The sequence below is a fragment of the Tympanuchus pallidicinctus genome, unplaced genomic scaffold (genome assembly GCF_026119805.1).
Source record: "Tympanuchus pallidicinctus isolate F22 unplaced genomic scaffold, pur_lepc_1.0 scaffold6, whole genome shotgun sequence".
Taxonomy (NCBI): domain Eukaryota; kingdom Metazoa; phylum Chordata; class Aves; order Galliformes; family Phasianidae; genus Tympanuchus; species Tympanuchus pallidicinctus.
This window is the reverse complement of record NW_026294780.1, coordinates 31,467,278-31,481,974: the sequence shown is the minus strand read 5'-3', so window position 1 is coordinate 31,481,974 and position 14,697 is coordinate 31,467,278. Positions and strand designations below refer to the sequence as shown.

The 14,697-nt window shown below is 44.7% G+C and overlaps 2 protein-coding genes and 1 pseudogene across 8 annotated transcripts in view; 1 reads left to right on the top strand and 2 right to left on the bottom strand.

The window, feature by feature from the left end:
* Positions 1–14,697, top strand: part of LOC128092111 (uncharacterized) — a 726,933-nt gene that overhangs the window by 628,264 nt on the left and 83,972 nt on the right. The window lies entirely within an intron of this gene.
* KLF12 (KLF transcription factor 12) overlaps positions 1–14,697 on the bottom strand; it is a 315,353-nt gene that overhangs the window by 275,615 nt on the left and 25,041 nt on the right. The gene's annotated exons all lie outside the window — the stretch shown is intronic.
* Positions 1–14,697, bottom strand: part of LOC128092105 (E3 ubiquitin-protein ligase TRAIP-like) — a 28,918-nt pseudogene extending 14,221 nt beyond the window's left edge.

Below are 14,697 nucleotides of genomic sequence, written 5' to 3'. Positions count from 1 at the left end.
CACAGAGCCTGCAAACCTCTTCCTTCCAGCTGGAGGCTCTGCAAATAGGACAGGGTGCAAGAACCTGGCAGTGCAGACGTACGCATGTGTGGGTCCACCTCCACCCTTCCTCTCCAGACATCCACTCGTGCAACCCATCTCTCCTTTTTATACCCCTTTTGATCTACGTTGATACTATCAGGTCTCTGCACACAAATGAAGTTCACAGAATCATAGAATTCATCTTTAAAGGTCACCTAGTCCAACCCCCCTGCAATGAGCAGGGACACCTCCAGCTAACTCACACTGCTCAGAGCCCCATCCAACCTGACGTTGGGTGTCTCCAGGGATGGGGCATCCCCCACTTCTCTGGGCAATCTGTTCCAGTGATTTGCTACCCTTACTATAGAAAAATTCTCCTTACACACCCACTCTAATTCTCCCTTTTTAATTTGAAACTATTTCCTCTTGTCCTATCACAAGGAATCCTGCTAAAGAATCTGAAGAGTTGCTTGAATTTCATCACAGCAACAAGAAGGCAAGCCCAGCCTCCACTCACACTGAGTGCTGATCACCAGATCAGATCCCACAGAATAAGCAGAAATGCAAGCATGGAGGGAAAAGGTGTCTGATCCTCCATGCACCACGTCTCTAGTTGGCATCTGCAAACCCCAAAAATAAAATCAAACCCAAATTGTCAGCCAGCACTTCTGAACATGGCTCCTGTTCCCAGAACCCGGGCAACTAACTTGAGGTGACTTAAAGTGGTTTGGCTTTACGTGTGCTGTTACTCTCTTAAAGCTTGCCTTTGAGGCTGAGAAGCACATAACCTAGAAACCTACACATTCCTGTGATTTTCAGGAGTTGTGGGCGTCAATGCAAAATGGCACTCTGCTCTTTACCTCTTCCACACCAATGTTATAACACTAATTTATTTTAATATATTGAATAATGTCACAGCCCACTGCCTATTTGCACTGCTCTGTAATATAAAAGTTTCCCAGCTTCAGATTCATATCACAGGAGAGAAGAGAGCAATACATAACTGAACTCCAGGCAATTCTATCTATCTAGTACATCCACAAGTTAATGAATGCAAGTAGGAACTGTTTAGCAAACTCCCCAAAAGACAAATGCCAATCCAACTGTTAAGACTCATTGCTTAGCACATGGACAGAAGTCTCAGTGATCTGTTCACAAAATTGTTGGGCAAGGGCCGTTTTGCTGTGCTGCAAAACAAACAGATTCTAATTTAAAAAAGAAATTCCAAAGTCCAAGCCCTGCATGGAAAATGTGTTGATAGTAACTGTCTTCTGATATGACACAGATTGCAACTCAAGTAATTTGTTTATTCACAACAGCAAAGGTTTCAGAAGGGAAAAGGGTTTCTTAAGCTCACTGATCTCCAGAGATTTATTACACAATACGCCACACAGAGCCATATAAAACAACTATATGTTTTCCAGAGGTAGTGAGAGGAAAGGGACTACAGGTATCACCTCCGTAACTCTACGGGAGAACATTACAAGAGCAACTGCTACAATTACACACAAAAGGTGCATGCCTGGCCCTCCAGTGTGTGCAAGGTAAGGTCAGATCTGCAAGGAACTGATCTGGTTACACAGGTACAGAGTAAGGGGCAAAGCAGCCAGATCTGAGCTCTCTGTTCCTGAATCCACAGCTGGGGACTCATAACCTGCCCAACCCACACAGCACGCCTGTAATTCAATCCTTGTGGTGACCGAAACAAGCTCCAGTCTGCACTTTTCTGACCTCTGAGGAAGAAGATAACCATCAGTAAAGTTCAGAATTGACTGTCTGCTCAGTTTCATCAAATTTCCCTACGATGCAGGATGCCAAGAAGCAACAAGAACCAATTTATAGCATATAGCAACTTAGTGGGTTTCCTCCCCACCCCCATGCTTCCTCCACCAATTTCACACAGGGCGCTTATGCAACTCATCAGCTGAGCTCAGGCAGGTCAGCAAAAGTCAGCACGACCAGACTGCCCTTCTGCCCTCCTGGGAGGGCCCTGCAGCCTGGCACAGCACCATGAGCCACAGCACCACTGCGGGTGGGAGGATGGTACCAGGCTCCCTCCACGTACACAGCTCCACGGTGGGCTCAGCAAGCCCAACTCAGAGCTGTGGAGCAATAACAGCTCACACAGAACAATTCTTACACTTCTGTGTGGAGGAAACAACAGGTAAGGCGGAGCCTGGTACCAGGAAAGTGCAGCACCCTTTAGGCACTCACAGTCATGCACCAGAAAATTATTATTTTAGTAGCGATTAATACAAGCTGTCATTTAAAATAACAAAGGTTAAAAGTGAAATGCATGCCTTCATTACTGAGAGTAACAGATTTGCAACAGGAAAGTTCTTAATTTATCTCTGGCAATTTTAACCATTTTCATATAATTTATGTTAAGAAGGCAAAACTGACTGACTGGCACTTTGTTTCACAGTAATACACCAGCCAAAAATCCTGGCTTGCATGACTCATTTGTCATCACTGCCAGAGACTAGGAACTCCACATCTGATGCTCTGTGCATAAATACAACCTACCCACAGTGGAAAATACGCGTCACATCAGGACAGGGTCAACCATGACTGAGGTTTGTAACTTCCAAGCACTTCCTATCACTAAAGACAAAAGAAACACATCCCTTTATTTTTACAAAACAAAAATGACTGTAAAAGCTTCCCTAGTCCCCAGCTATATTCCAAGTGGGACTGTGAACGCAGCATATTCACATGGCATTCAGATGATTAAGACATCATTTCAACAGAGCTCGACTATCGCAGGCTATCATTTAAAAAAAAAGACACACTTGATTTCTGCAACAAAACCAAACCACAAGGAGGAGCAGCCCTTTAACCCAATGAAGCACAATGACAACTACACTGAGCACATCTACTCCGTGCCTCCTGAAAGCAGCCAAAATGGCACTTGCCTGCTCTCTTCCTCCAGTGCCCACAAACATCAATTCCATATCTGAAGAAAAAAAAATCTGGCGGTTTGGAATTACTCCATCTTTGATCATTCTCTACCTTGCAAACAACTGTGGCAGACGGAACCAGCATTTTTATTGTTACTTGGAGACATCACGATGGAATTTATGTCTCCTTTACACAGCGTCTCTCTCTCTCTCTGGTATTCAGATTTTTTACAGCCAGTTTTCAACACTCTTGCCTGCTATTCATAATGAAAGCCACAGTGGAATCTTTCAGGTTTGCCTGCAGTTGTGGTTACCCTGCTTCTCATAAACACGGCAACTTCCTGCCAAGGTTCCCACTGCTAAATCAGGTTGAAGCATGGCATCCTTCACAGCTGTGACCCCTGAATGCACTCATGCTGCAACTCTGTCTGTTTCTATTAACTACACGCAGCAGTGAGAGAGCATTTCTGCTGCTGCGTCCAGAACAGCCTCCTCTCCTCTCCGCCAGTTCTGAACCCGCCAGCACACTCCCGCGGGTAGCAGAGCAGTAGCTGTTGTTTCAGAAATAACACCATTTTCATTATTATTTTCCTTTGCAATAGGCTGTTTGTGGTACACCTTTAAATGCACTGTGGTGACAAGTACGTAATCCTCAAGGCAGGATCCCAGGATCAAACCATGCGTCAGTCGCTCCTCTAACCATGCAGACTCGAGCACGCAAAATAAAGCTCTTGATTAAGGAAGCGATAAAGGACAACCTGACTTTTCTTACGTAGGTGAAAAAGGATGAATTAAAAAACAAGCAGAGAATCTATGCACTCTTTGGTGCTCCTGTAGAGGATACATTTATTGCACAGCAGGACATTAAATGTGTTTTCCTATATGCTGATAAATTATAAATGATGTGTGTCCCACTTCTTGTAGTACCACCTTTTTGATAATCTCCTTCAGGACAGAGTCAGCTAATAGCAGCCCCAGCACTTCTGACCTTTACTTAGGCACAAAATTTCAGTTTTCTTCTTTAAACAGAGTTTTGCCTGCAGTTCCCTAAAGTCACCATTTTGCTTACCCAAAGTGAGCGGGTCTGTTGGACACGTGCATCACAGCACCTTGACACCAAGCCACAAGCACATGAAACCAAGATGAGCTTCTTTTGAAGACAAATGCTGAGCTGCCCCTCTAACACTTTTGGCTGAGACATTTCCAGCCCTTTCAACTGACTCCATGTACCAAAACCTCAGCAGCATTCAAACTGTGAAGCTGTCAATCACCAATAACTTCTGTTGCAGGGACAGAAAACGGGAAGGAAAAGAAAAAAAAGTCACTCCTCTCCCCTGCTTGCTTTGTGCGTGCCCACACCTCCAGCGGACCCAGAGATCATGGCGGTGATTAAAATACAGCAGCTGCCCTGGCTCTCAAAGAGCCCAGCTTGGCAGAACCACCAACACCCAAGCAGAAAAGAACAGATACATAATTTTATTTTTTTTTGGTTCTCCTTCCACCGCTCAAGTCTGAATTGCTCACTTTCATTCTGACCACAGGGGAGTGAGGGGGAAAATCTCCCTTTAGAATATAATCTGAAACATCCAGATACTCGCCTGGTGAGTAGGAAGACTTCATGAGCATCATCAGGTGCTGCACAACCTTCTCTCCCTGACAAGGGGAGAGCAAGCCTAAAACTTGTTAATGCAGAGACAACATTCCGAACACGAATGAGGCAATGAACTACAGAAACATACCCAGTACTACTGCTGTACCTTGCTATCCTGTTCAGAGAAAGAAAACTCCTGCTCAGAAAACCTGGGGACAATGCCCAAACTGAAGAGCCTCCATTTTGCACTGCTGCTATTTTGGCCATGGGCCATCACACAGGAAGTCTGAGAAGCAAACCAGCAAGAGGGATATGAAGGGCTACAGGCATACTGAAATCCAACAGGACAGCAAGGAAAAGACAAAGAGTGGCAGTGCCCAGAGCTCTTCTGGTGCACTCAGAAGACAGAAGGGGACAGAGACCAAGCCTGATAAGAAACACAAAACACTCTAATAGACAACAGCCGTGCTGCTAAAATAAGCTTTCTTAATTAAGCTTAAATGCATACCAACATGCTCTTGTAAGAATGCCTGCATCCACAGCCTTTCTCAGACATGGCCTTAGAACACTTGGGGACATTTTACTATCAATTCTTTAGATCTCAATGTGAAAATTAGCACACAGCACCTGTACAACTGGACCAAGCCAGAAGAGAAACACTGCCAAGGCTGCAGCCTCACCCCAACCCCAGTTTGCACAGCTGGTGTTTGGGGACTGCAGCGTGCCAGTTCTGCACGCCTGGCTGGAGAGCAGCGTGCTGGAATTGCAGCAATCAGGTGGCACAGTCTGTGTGCTTTCCGGCTGACATCTATTCAGGCCCATGACCACTCTACGCCTTTGCATGATTACATCACTAAGGACACGTAAGACATCAAACAAGGCCCAGATGTGCCCATGCTGCAGACAGAAAGCACCACTGGCAGCAGTTATCTGTGCAAATACAAAAGATCTCCTAAAGTAAAAGGGTTTAGACTGCATTATGTCAGAACATAAACTAACCATCTCAGTACCATGCACTTACAAAGTCATCTCTCCACTTCAGAAGCTTCAGTCCTGTTACTAAAGCTGCTAGTTTTCAGAGCCTATTTCTCATTTAAAGCCAAAATGACTGAAAGACTATCAAAAATATTCATCCTAGTTTACATCCAGTCAAAAAATAGACATGTATGGTTTGAAGGGACAAAATCTATTTATGATGGCTCACCTAAAACCATCAGTACAACAGCACAAACATTTAGCACTACGGTTAGCACTGCGGTCACACAGACAAGACCACAGGGCACTACTGCGTGGTCATAAGAGGAATATTTGCTCTCCCCTGGATGGACAGCTGCTGGCAGCATCACAAAGCTGCTTGCTCCTAGCGTATTTCCTGAGCATCTCTCCCTGTCACGATGCAGCAACAAAGCCCATAATTCTACTTCTGATTGTCTAAAGCTGCAAAGGACGAACCTTGAGAAGGAGGAAAATATATTAAAAGGTGGAATGCTGATGCACAGGCTAAAAAAGTGCATCAGCTCCAAATACTTTCTGCGTGCATTGGTTTGTCCTCTGTTCATTTTTAAGACTCATAGTTATTTAAGACCTGGGAAAGTTGGATACACCAGGGCAAAATCAGCTCAAGACAGGGCCACTTTCCACACCAGGTGCTATAGACTGTCGAGATCCATAGGTTAAGTCATTTGCAGATCTCACATGTCTGAACAATGCTCTCAGTTGTATGACCTGATTTTTATGTGGCCTTATGAGGAACCAGAAGTTGGACTCGATGATCCTTGAGAGCAGCCCTGCGGAGAAGGACCTGGGGGTCCCAGTAGATGAGAAGCTGGACACGAGCCAGCAGTGTGAGCTTGCAGTGCATAAAGCCAACAGTGTTCAGGGATGCATTAGAAAAGGGGTGGCCAGCAGGGAGAGGGAGGTGATTGTTCCCCTCTACTCAGCTCTTGTGAGGCCCCATCTGGAGTACTGTGTACAGGCTTGGGGCCCCCACTACAGGAAAGACGTGAAGCTTTTGGAGCAGGTCCAGAGGAGGGCCACTAAGATGATGAGAGGGCACTTCTCTTGTGAGAAAAGGTTGAGGAAACTGGGCTTATTTAGCTTGGAGAAGAGCAGACTCCGGGGAGACCACACTGTGGCCATCCAGTACTTGAAGGGAGCATATAAACAGGAGGGAGAACAGTTGTTTACGTGGGTAGATAATGACAGGACAAGGGGGAATGGTTTTAAACTGAGACAGGGGAGGTTTAGGTTAGATATTTTCACACAGAAGTGGTGACGCACTGGAACAGGTTGCCCAAGGAAGTTGTGGATGCCCCATCCCTGGAGGCATTCAAGGCCAGGCTGGATGTGGCTCTGGGCAGCCTGGTCTGTTGATTGGCGACCCTGCACATAGCAGGGGGTTGAAACTAGATGATCATTGTGGTCCTTTTCAACCCAGCCCATTCTATGATTCTGTGATCCTCAAGCATCCCTTCAAACTAGGGATATTCTATGATTCAGATAGAAATAAACTCAACAAAGCTGATGGTTTACCATGTGGAAAGAGAAACTTAGTAGGTGAATTACAAGAACAGGAAGATCCTCAGACATAAACAAAGCTGAGTTACTCAATGGGTGCTTTGCCTTGATCATCATGGGTGGTCAGGCTTCCCATCTCAACCAGGACCATGAGCCTCTAGGTGAGGGTATGGCAAGTGGTTTCTGTCCCACTGCAATGGTGAAACAAGTCCAAGTTCCCCTCATGAAGTTGAACATGTAAAAGTGCATAGGGCTGGATGATATCCATCCTAGGGTTCTGAAAGAGATGGCTGATGTGGTTGCCGATCCGCTCTCCATCACTCCTGAAAAATCATGGCTGTCTGATGAAGTCCTGGGTGACAGGAAAAAGAGAAATGTTACTCCCATTTTTAAGAAAGGGAAAAAGAAGACCTGGGGAACTACAGGCCAGTGAGCCTCACCTCTGTGCCTGGGAAGACCATGGAGCAGATCTTCCTAGAAGCTGTGTTAACGCACAGATGAGACAAAGAAGTGATTCGAGACAGCCAGCATGGCTTCACCAAGTGCAGATCATGCCTGACCAATCTGACGGCCTTCTGTGATGGAGTGATGGCTTCAGTGAACAGGGGAAGGGCGATGGATGTCATCTATCTGGACTTCTGCAAGGCCCTTGACATGGTCCCTCACCACATCCTTCTCTCTAAAGAGAAGGAGAGGTGTGGATTTGAAGGATGGACTGTTTGATGGATGAGGAATTGGCTGGCTGGACGCAGCCAAAGGGTTGTGATCAATGGTTGTGTGTCAGGGTGGAGACCGGTCCAGAGGAGGACCACTAAGATGATCAGAGGGCTGGAGCATCTCTCCTTTGAAGAAAGGTTGAGGGAACCGCATTTGTTTAGCTTGGAGAAGAGAAGGCTACAGGGAGACCTTATTGTGGCCTTCCAGTGTATATACAGGAGGGGGAACGGTTGTTTACAAGGGTGACTGTGAGAGCAACTTTCAGCACAGCTTTTAACTGACTTCTATGATCGCTTTCACACATTTTCTTTTCTATGAACACACACAGGAATAAAGTCCTTCTGCGAGTTTTATGCTAGACAATAAATTAATCCCAAGCTGGCAGCCCAAGCATACAGATGAAGATTTCAGCAACAACTCATTTAATAGGTATCTGCAGATGAGTGCTACCCATAGTCAAGGTGACCGCAGCTCAGAACACAACTAAAGAAGTCAAGACCCTTTAGCCAGGCAGACAGAGCAGCACTGTCAGTACAAAACTACAGAGATATCAGTTTTGTTCATCACATAGGAACAGATACTGAAGGAAAGCACATAGGGACAACAGCAATTACATACCATATAGGCACTGGGAACTGCACACTGAGGAGTCATTTCAGTCTGGACACAGCCACACACCATTGCAATGGCTCAGTGGCAATGCCAGTGATGCCATCTGCAGCCAGACATTAGGACTGGGCCACAAAGTACAGAGCTTCTAGATGAGAAAGGCAAGCAAAGCCCCCTTCAGGAAGGATGGGGGGAAGGAGGGACAGAGACCCTGCTGGAGACACATCAACTTTTTGACAAAGGAAATATGACAGTGGTGAAGCCCTCTCCAGTAGGGAACAGCAACAGCTGCAAAGCAGCACAGCTGCGAAGTCTGAAAGCACTCAGGAGGGGCTGGGGAGGGAGACAAGAGGCAAGCCTACCCAACCTACAGGCTACATACCATAATCCTCTTGGGGCTTGAAGAGCATGTGACACATACCTCACACCTTGGAGGAGCTGGGAAAAGACAACAACTCTCTGAAGGCCTCACTTCTCCAGTGCTGGACACTTCACCATGCAAGTGGGAGCAGCAATGCTGGCCTCAGCGGAGCCTGCTGGCTTGCCTCTTTCTACAGCTGTGTGCTCTGATCACCCAAACCCCAGTGGCCAACACAACTTTCTCCTGCACACGTCTGCCTCAAAGGACTGGCAGGCGCACCATAAATACCAGCCCACTCGAATCAGGACAGTAGCCTACCTTCTCCTTGCCACCTGCAAGACGAATATTAGTGGAAGAGTTGCTGTGAGAGACCAAGCATCATGAACAGAGGAAAATGAGAAAGAATTGGCATGCAAAATGAAGTATGAGCTAACAAGAGGTGCAATTTCCTTTGGAGCTGCCAGAGCTATAACTCCATCAGCAAGGACAAGCCTGTGGGGAAGGACAACTCAAGTTTCAACCATGGATGATGTTCCACAGGGTTAATCACGCTATTTGTCAAAATACCGTCCTCCATGCATGACAGCCAGTACCTTTATGTTGTCTGCTTGTTAAGTAACCAGAGAAAGCAACTCAAAGGAATGCCTAGAAAGGCTTGAAGACCCAAACCATCTAGGCCTCTTAATCAAGGCCTCAAGGGCAACAACAGCCAAGGCCCATAAGTCAAACATCTCTGCACTTGTTCACACCAGTCATTTCCCGTCCTCTCAGTTGGCCATGATCATCTGTAAGTTCACTTTCCCTTCACTTTCTCTTGGGTTAATCTATTTCTTAGAAAAAGAGGTTCAGAGATTACAACACAGCCTTACGCAAGGGAAACTTTAGGATGCCACTAAGCTGAAACAACTCAGATGAAAACTTGTGATACTGAAAGGAGGAAGGGATTGGCTCAGGCTTTTCTGCACAGCCTCTGAAAAAAACCCAATTACATTTTTCATCTGAGTTTCATTATAAAAGTTTGCTGGTGCTCTGCCCAGAACACGTCTCCAGACCAACCCTACCAATGCAATCACAGTACTGGATTACCTTACCTGGTATTTCAGGGAAGCCTACGAACAAAACTTACTAACACTTAATTGGTGCCATAAAAATACTCAGTTGAGATTCTTTTCCTCCCTAACCACAGAGGAAAGCAAGCTTTTAGAAGAACAGTGTTCTGAAATCTCCTCTTACTGCCTGCATACGGGAGGAGAAATCTACCCTTTCTGAATTGCTGCTGGGACTAAAGAGCAGATAGCTCTTCAGAGAGAGATGAGGAAAACAACTACTTAAAACTCCTTTCTCCAAGTCTGAATATATTTACAGGCAGGCAAGGGGTAAAAGTGAGGGAATAAACTAGAAAGAAATACACTGGAAGGTATGGTAAAATAACCTATGGAAGAAAAAGAAAGAAGTACATATCTACTTGAATAACTCCACTTAGTTACACAACAGAAGAACAGGCAATGGGAATGACAGAAAAAGGTGACAAATACAAACATTTCCATATGGCCACATCCTTCAGTGACCAACTGACTGATAACCATCCCTTGCATATTACGTAAATCAAGCCTTCAGAAAACCTTTAACTTTTACAGTCTGTTTTTACAGTTGTAGAGATACGTAACCACCACAACTACAGTAGGTAGGATTTGTTATTTTTTAATTAAACACATACTAAGAGAAGAATAATGCAGGAAAAAGGTTACTCCAACTGCACATTTTGCACTACAAACTGAGACTGGATTTCAGCTCACCTAGCATGTTATCTGTATGCTTACTTTTGGCTAAAAGTAATGGCCCAAAGCTTGCTCTGTAGTGAAGGAAGAAGCCAACCACAGCTACACAACAATTTATCCTCTTTTCAGATTAGTTTCTGTGATGGATGGGAGGAACTGCTCTGCAGAAACATCACTGTTTTTCATTGCTGACAGAGGAAACCCAGAGAACTAGCCTAAACTAGACTTCTAACTACAGTGATTTGAAATTAGGGGAAATGACTTCCACCCTAACAGGTCTTCAATTTGTTTCCTTCCAGGTGCCAAATAGTTCTGTAGTCTAGTGCAAATATTATTCGCACAAAGATACGTTGGGCTTCAGTTCACTGGGGAACAAAGGGAAAAAAGTCAAGGAAGGACAGCGGCCCATTCTTTAAGTCAACAGTAAGTAAAAACCAAAGAGGTCTGAAGGTTCCTTGCAAAGGTGCCTGGCACTTTATAACTTCTTTTCTGATGCTTATGAGCTGAGTGCTGCTCTGGATCACCTGGCAATACCATCACATCTTACTGATGACTTCACAGAAGTCACTTTCGGGGAATTCGCTCCAACTGACGCCCATTGGCAGTCTGAAACCTTACAAGAACATCCACTAAAGAAAAAAAAAACAACACACACACACACATACAAAAAAAGAACAACATTAAGAGGTTCATAAAGGTTACTGGCGATGAGAGAGAGAAAAGTAAAAAAAAAAAAAAAGAAATGTACCACCTGGCTTGCAAAGTAGTTTCACTTCTCTGTGGTATGGCAGGAACACTTCTGTGTAGAAATGGGTAAGGAGGTTGGCACACAGCACTCAAACACCTGTGACTTGCTGCAGTACCTTTAAAAAATTGTTTGATTCATCTCCTCTGGCTGCTGTCCGTCCCACTTTATCAATTTATTCAAAGTAAGCATTAAAAGCTCTTCAATATCTCGTAATTCTTACTACTGCTGAGCAGAAGCAATTGCCAAGTGAGATACCTGTCCCACAGAGCCCATTCATGGCTAAGTGTGGATGTTTCCAAAAGTTCAAAGTAGAACTCCAAGTTTCCAATTCCCACACCCATATGACAGCTGAACTGCACAGAAAGTCATAGGTGAGAAATCAGTAAGACGCATCAGAGCCACAATCTGCCCAGAACAAGTACCAAGTCCTGCTCAAGGTTCCTTGAGGAAATTCTGTGTTGTTTTCTCTGAAAACAGCACACAGTGAACTTCTTTTCACTTCAGGCACTCTGGTGCTTTGCTCCAGCTGCTGTTAAAGACAGAGGGGAACAAAGCAGCCCTGCTTAGAGAAGCCTCAGCCCACTAAAGAGCTGGGAGCACCAAGTGCCAGCCCTACCTGGCCTCAAAGGAAAGATCAGCAAAGTGCACACAGTGCTCTGGCTATGAGCAAAGCCCTAGGCAGCCAGTCCTGTCTGCAGATACACATGCAATCATATGAGGCGAGGGGGAGGGAGCAAGCATTTAATCTCTCTGACAGTGTTTTCAGTCAGAGACATGAAAAGTGGTTTTCTTCCAGTTCCATCTCTTGTTCAGCTCTGCTGTTAAAACACACAAGTTAAGCTCTATGCCAGTAGCTAGTGTCACTTGATAGCCTACTAAACCTTTGTTAAGCAAGAGGATTTGCATGCTATTATCAACAAAACCATAAACGTCCCAGGTTTCTGCAAAACCACCTCAGCCATGATTAAATCGTGACCACCGCCGTTTCCCCTTTTCCAATGTCAGTCCATACAGCAGCACATCTCCCCACCCCTGCCCAGCTGGTAACACGGGCCCAGCCTACCCCACCTGCAGCCTGCATGGCCATACGGCCTGCAGCCCACAAAGCCCTCACTTCACAGCATGGCTTCATCCTGCTACGACCCTGAGCCACACCATACCAGAGCCCTGCGCCAGTACCCATCCCTCCGCTTCTAGCCTTCACAACAGATGAACCCTCTTCACCCACCCAACAGAACCTCACAGATTTTTCTACTTCTAACAGCGCGTTGGTTGACGTTATGTATTTTTAAATGGAATTCCTGACCGGGAGGGGCTCAATATCTACAAAGTCACAGCAGAGACAAAAAAAGTAAAAACCTCACCACACAATATGGGGAAAGCTGCTCCCTTGTAAAACAAAATATCTGTGCAAAGGCAATAGATTGGTATGTCCATACATACCCTTGGGCTGGATATCAACACACAAGATGAAACAGGAGGAAAGAAAGGCCATAATGAATCATAATAAACAAAATGTGAGGGGAAAAAAAAACAGGAAAGTCTTTTAAAATTGTTTATGAGCTAAGGGAAGCTTAACTTGATGCACCTCAGGTAGCAGAGCAGAGACACTGTGATCCAAGGAGATGCTTCCTGTGTGAAATGCAGAGTCAGGAGTAAGTCAGAAAGAGCAAAGACCCCTGAGAATGGCAACCATCACTGCTGCATTTTTACTGTGCAAGCAACAATTGCACTGAAATTTTGAAATGATGTAAACACACAGGGTGCAGCACAGGGAAAGTCAAATGGCATATGAGTGGAATGCACAGAAAATACTGTATTTATATATGTGCAGTGCTATAGTACATATTTCAGTCACTCCAGCAACAAAACGGATTTTTCCACCTTTAAATTTCTCTATCATTGATCCTAATTCGCTGAGACCAGCTGTTTTTCCTCTAGTTTTGTCTGATTTGCTTTTACTTTTGTGGGTTTTCCCTTATGGTTTGAGCTTTGTTTGTGTTGGTTGATTATTTTTTTTTGGTCTGTTTTGTCCTTCATTGTTCTCCTTTCTGTTCCCCTGTTAGTGTCCCTCCACTGCCAGCTTTCTTAATCCTAGACCCTCAGGAGTTCGTTTGTGGACCCCTTACTAGAAGGGAATCCTAACCTCTGACCAAGGCTTGTAAGCACTGCAACCGAAACAATGAAATTATTTCAAAGTGAAACATTTGTGATATACTTATGGACAATAATCTCCAGCAGAACAAGAAAAGCACAGCTCCACTCCGCAGTGATGCAGAACCCCCGATTAACATAATTGAAGAGCTTTTATGCTCTCCTAGCAGATTAAACAATTCAGAGTCACCAAGTCTCTGGATAGACCCAAATAAAGAGATCAGCTCCTCCTCAAAGGGACCACCCACATGCTCTCTTTCTGCTATTCTCCATGCCCTTCTGGTCAGGCTCTACTATGAGTGAAACTGAAGTGTGCTAGAAGTACTGAACAGCGTTCATTTGGATTCTGATTAAGCTCAGTACCAAGGCAGAAAAAAATAGTATCATACTTCACTTTTCTAATTCCAACTTACAAGAGTGCCACTGCATTAAACAGACATACTGTAAATGTTCATAAACTTTGTATCTGAAAAGAAAGAACCGAACTGTCCTCCCTCACTTCATCTAGCAGAACCACAGAAAGCATGTACTTACCTAAAGTCAACCTCCATGAGACTTGAACCCACTATCACTGTCATGCTACCGTTTGCTGCAGTTAAATCTTCAGTCCCATATGGAACACCGAAGAACCAAAATCTAGCTAACTATTGCTGTTGTTTTCAACTGTTAGAAACCATGACTGAGGCAAAGTTCACGTCACTTCAAAGTGTTGTGACATGAGGTACATCTCATGCCACTCACAACTTGAATAGACAGCAATGAAGGGAGCAGTTTTTGGAAAACTACCATCTTACCAGGATTGACATTAAGCCAAGTTTTATGCCTGTGAGAGAAAAAAAACAAACAAACAAACAGAAAAATAAAGATAAGAAAAACCCCAAGATGTAGCTGCAGACAGTTATTATTACAAAAGCCCTTTCATGCACAAATGCACAGTAATCTGTACAGGCTGCCCCTTGCAACTATCATATTTTTAATTAAGAATTTCTCAATGTCTCGCTATGAGGACTAGTACAAATAGCCGAGCTGTTTCAAAAGCAGACACATTCTCAGTACCCAACTTCAAGCTCTGTGGGTAAATTTTTGAACTAATTTTGCTGCTTCAGCAAACGAGCAGAAAGAACCCTGCATCTCTACATCACACCTCGACTGTCTCAAACCAGTTTAATGCAACCTCCAGCTTTTGGCACCTTTATGAGAACGCTGCTCTCCCCCAGCTATTATCATCACCTGAGTCCAAGATTTAATGCTGAGAGAAATTTCCCAGAATCACACAGACTATATCAGCAATGGAAACGGAA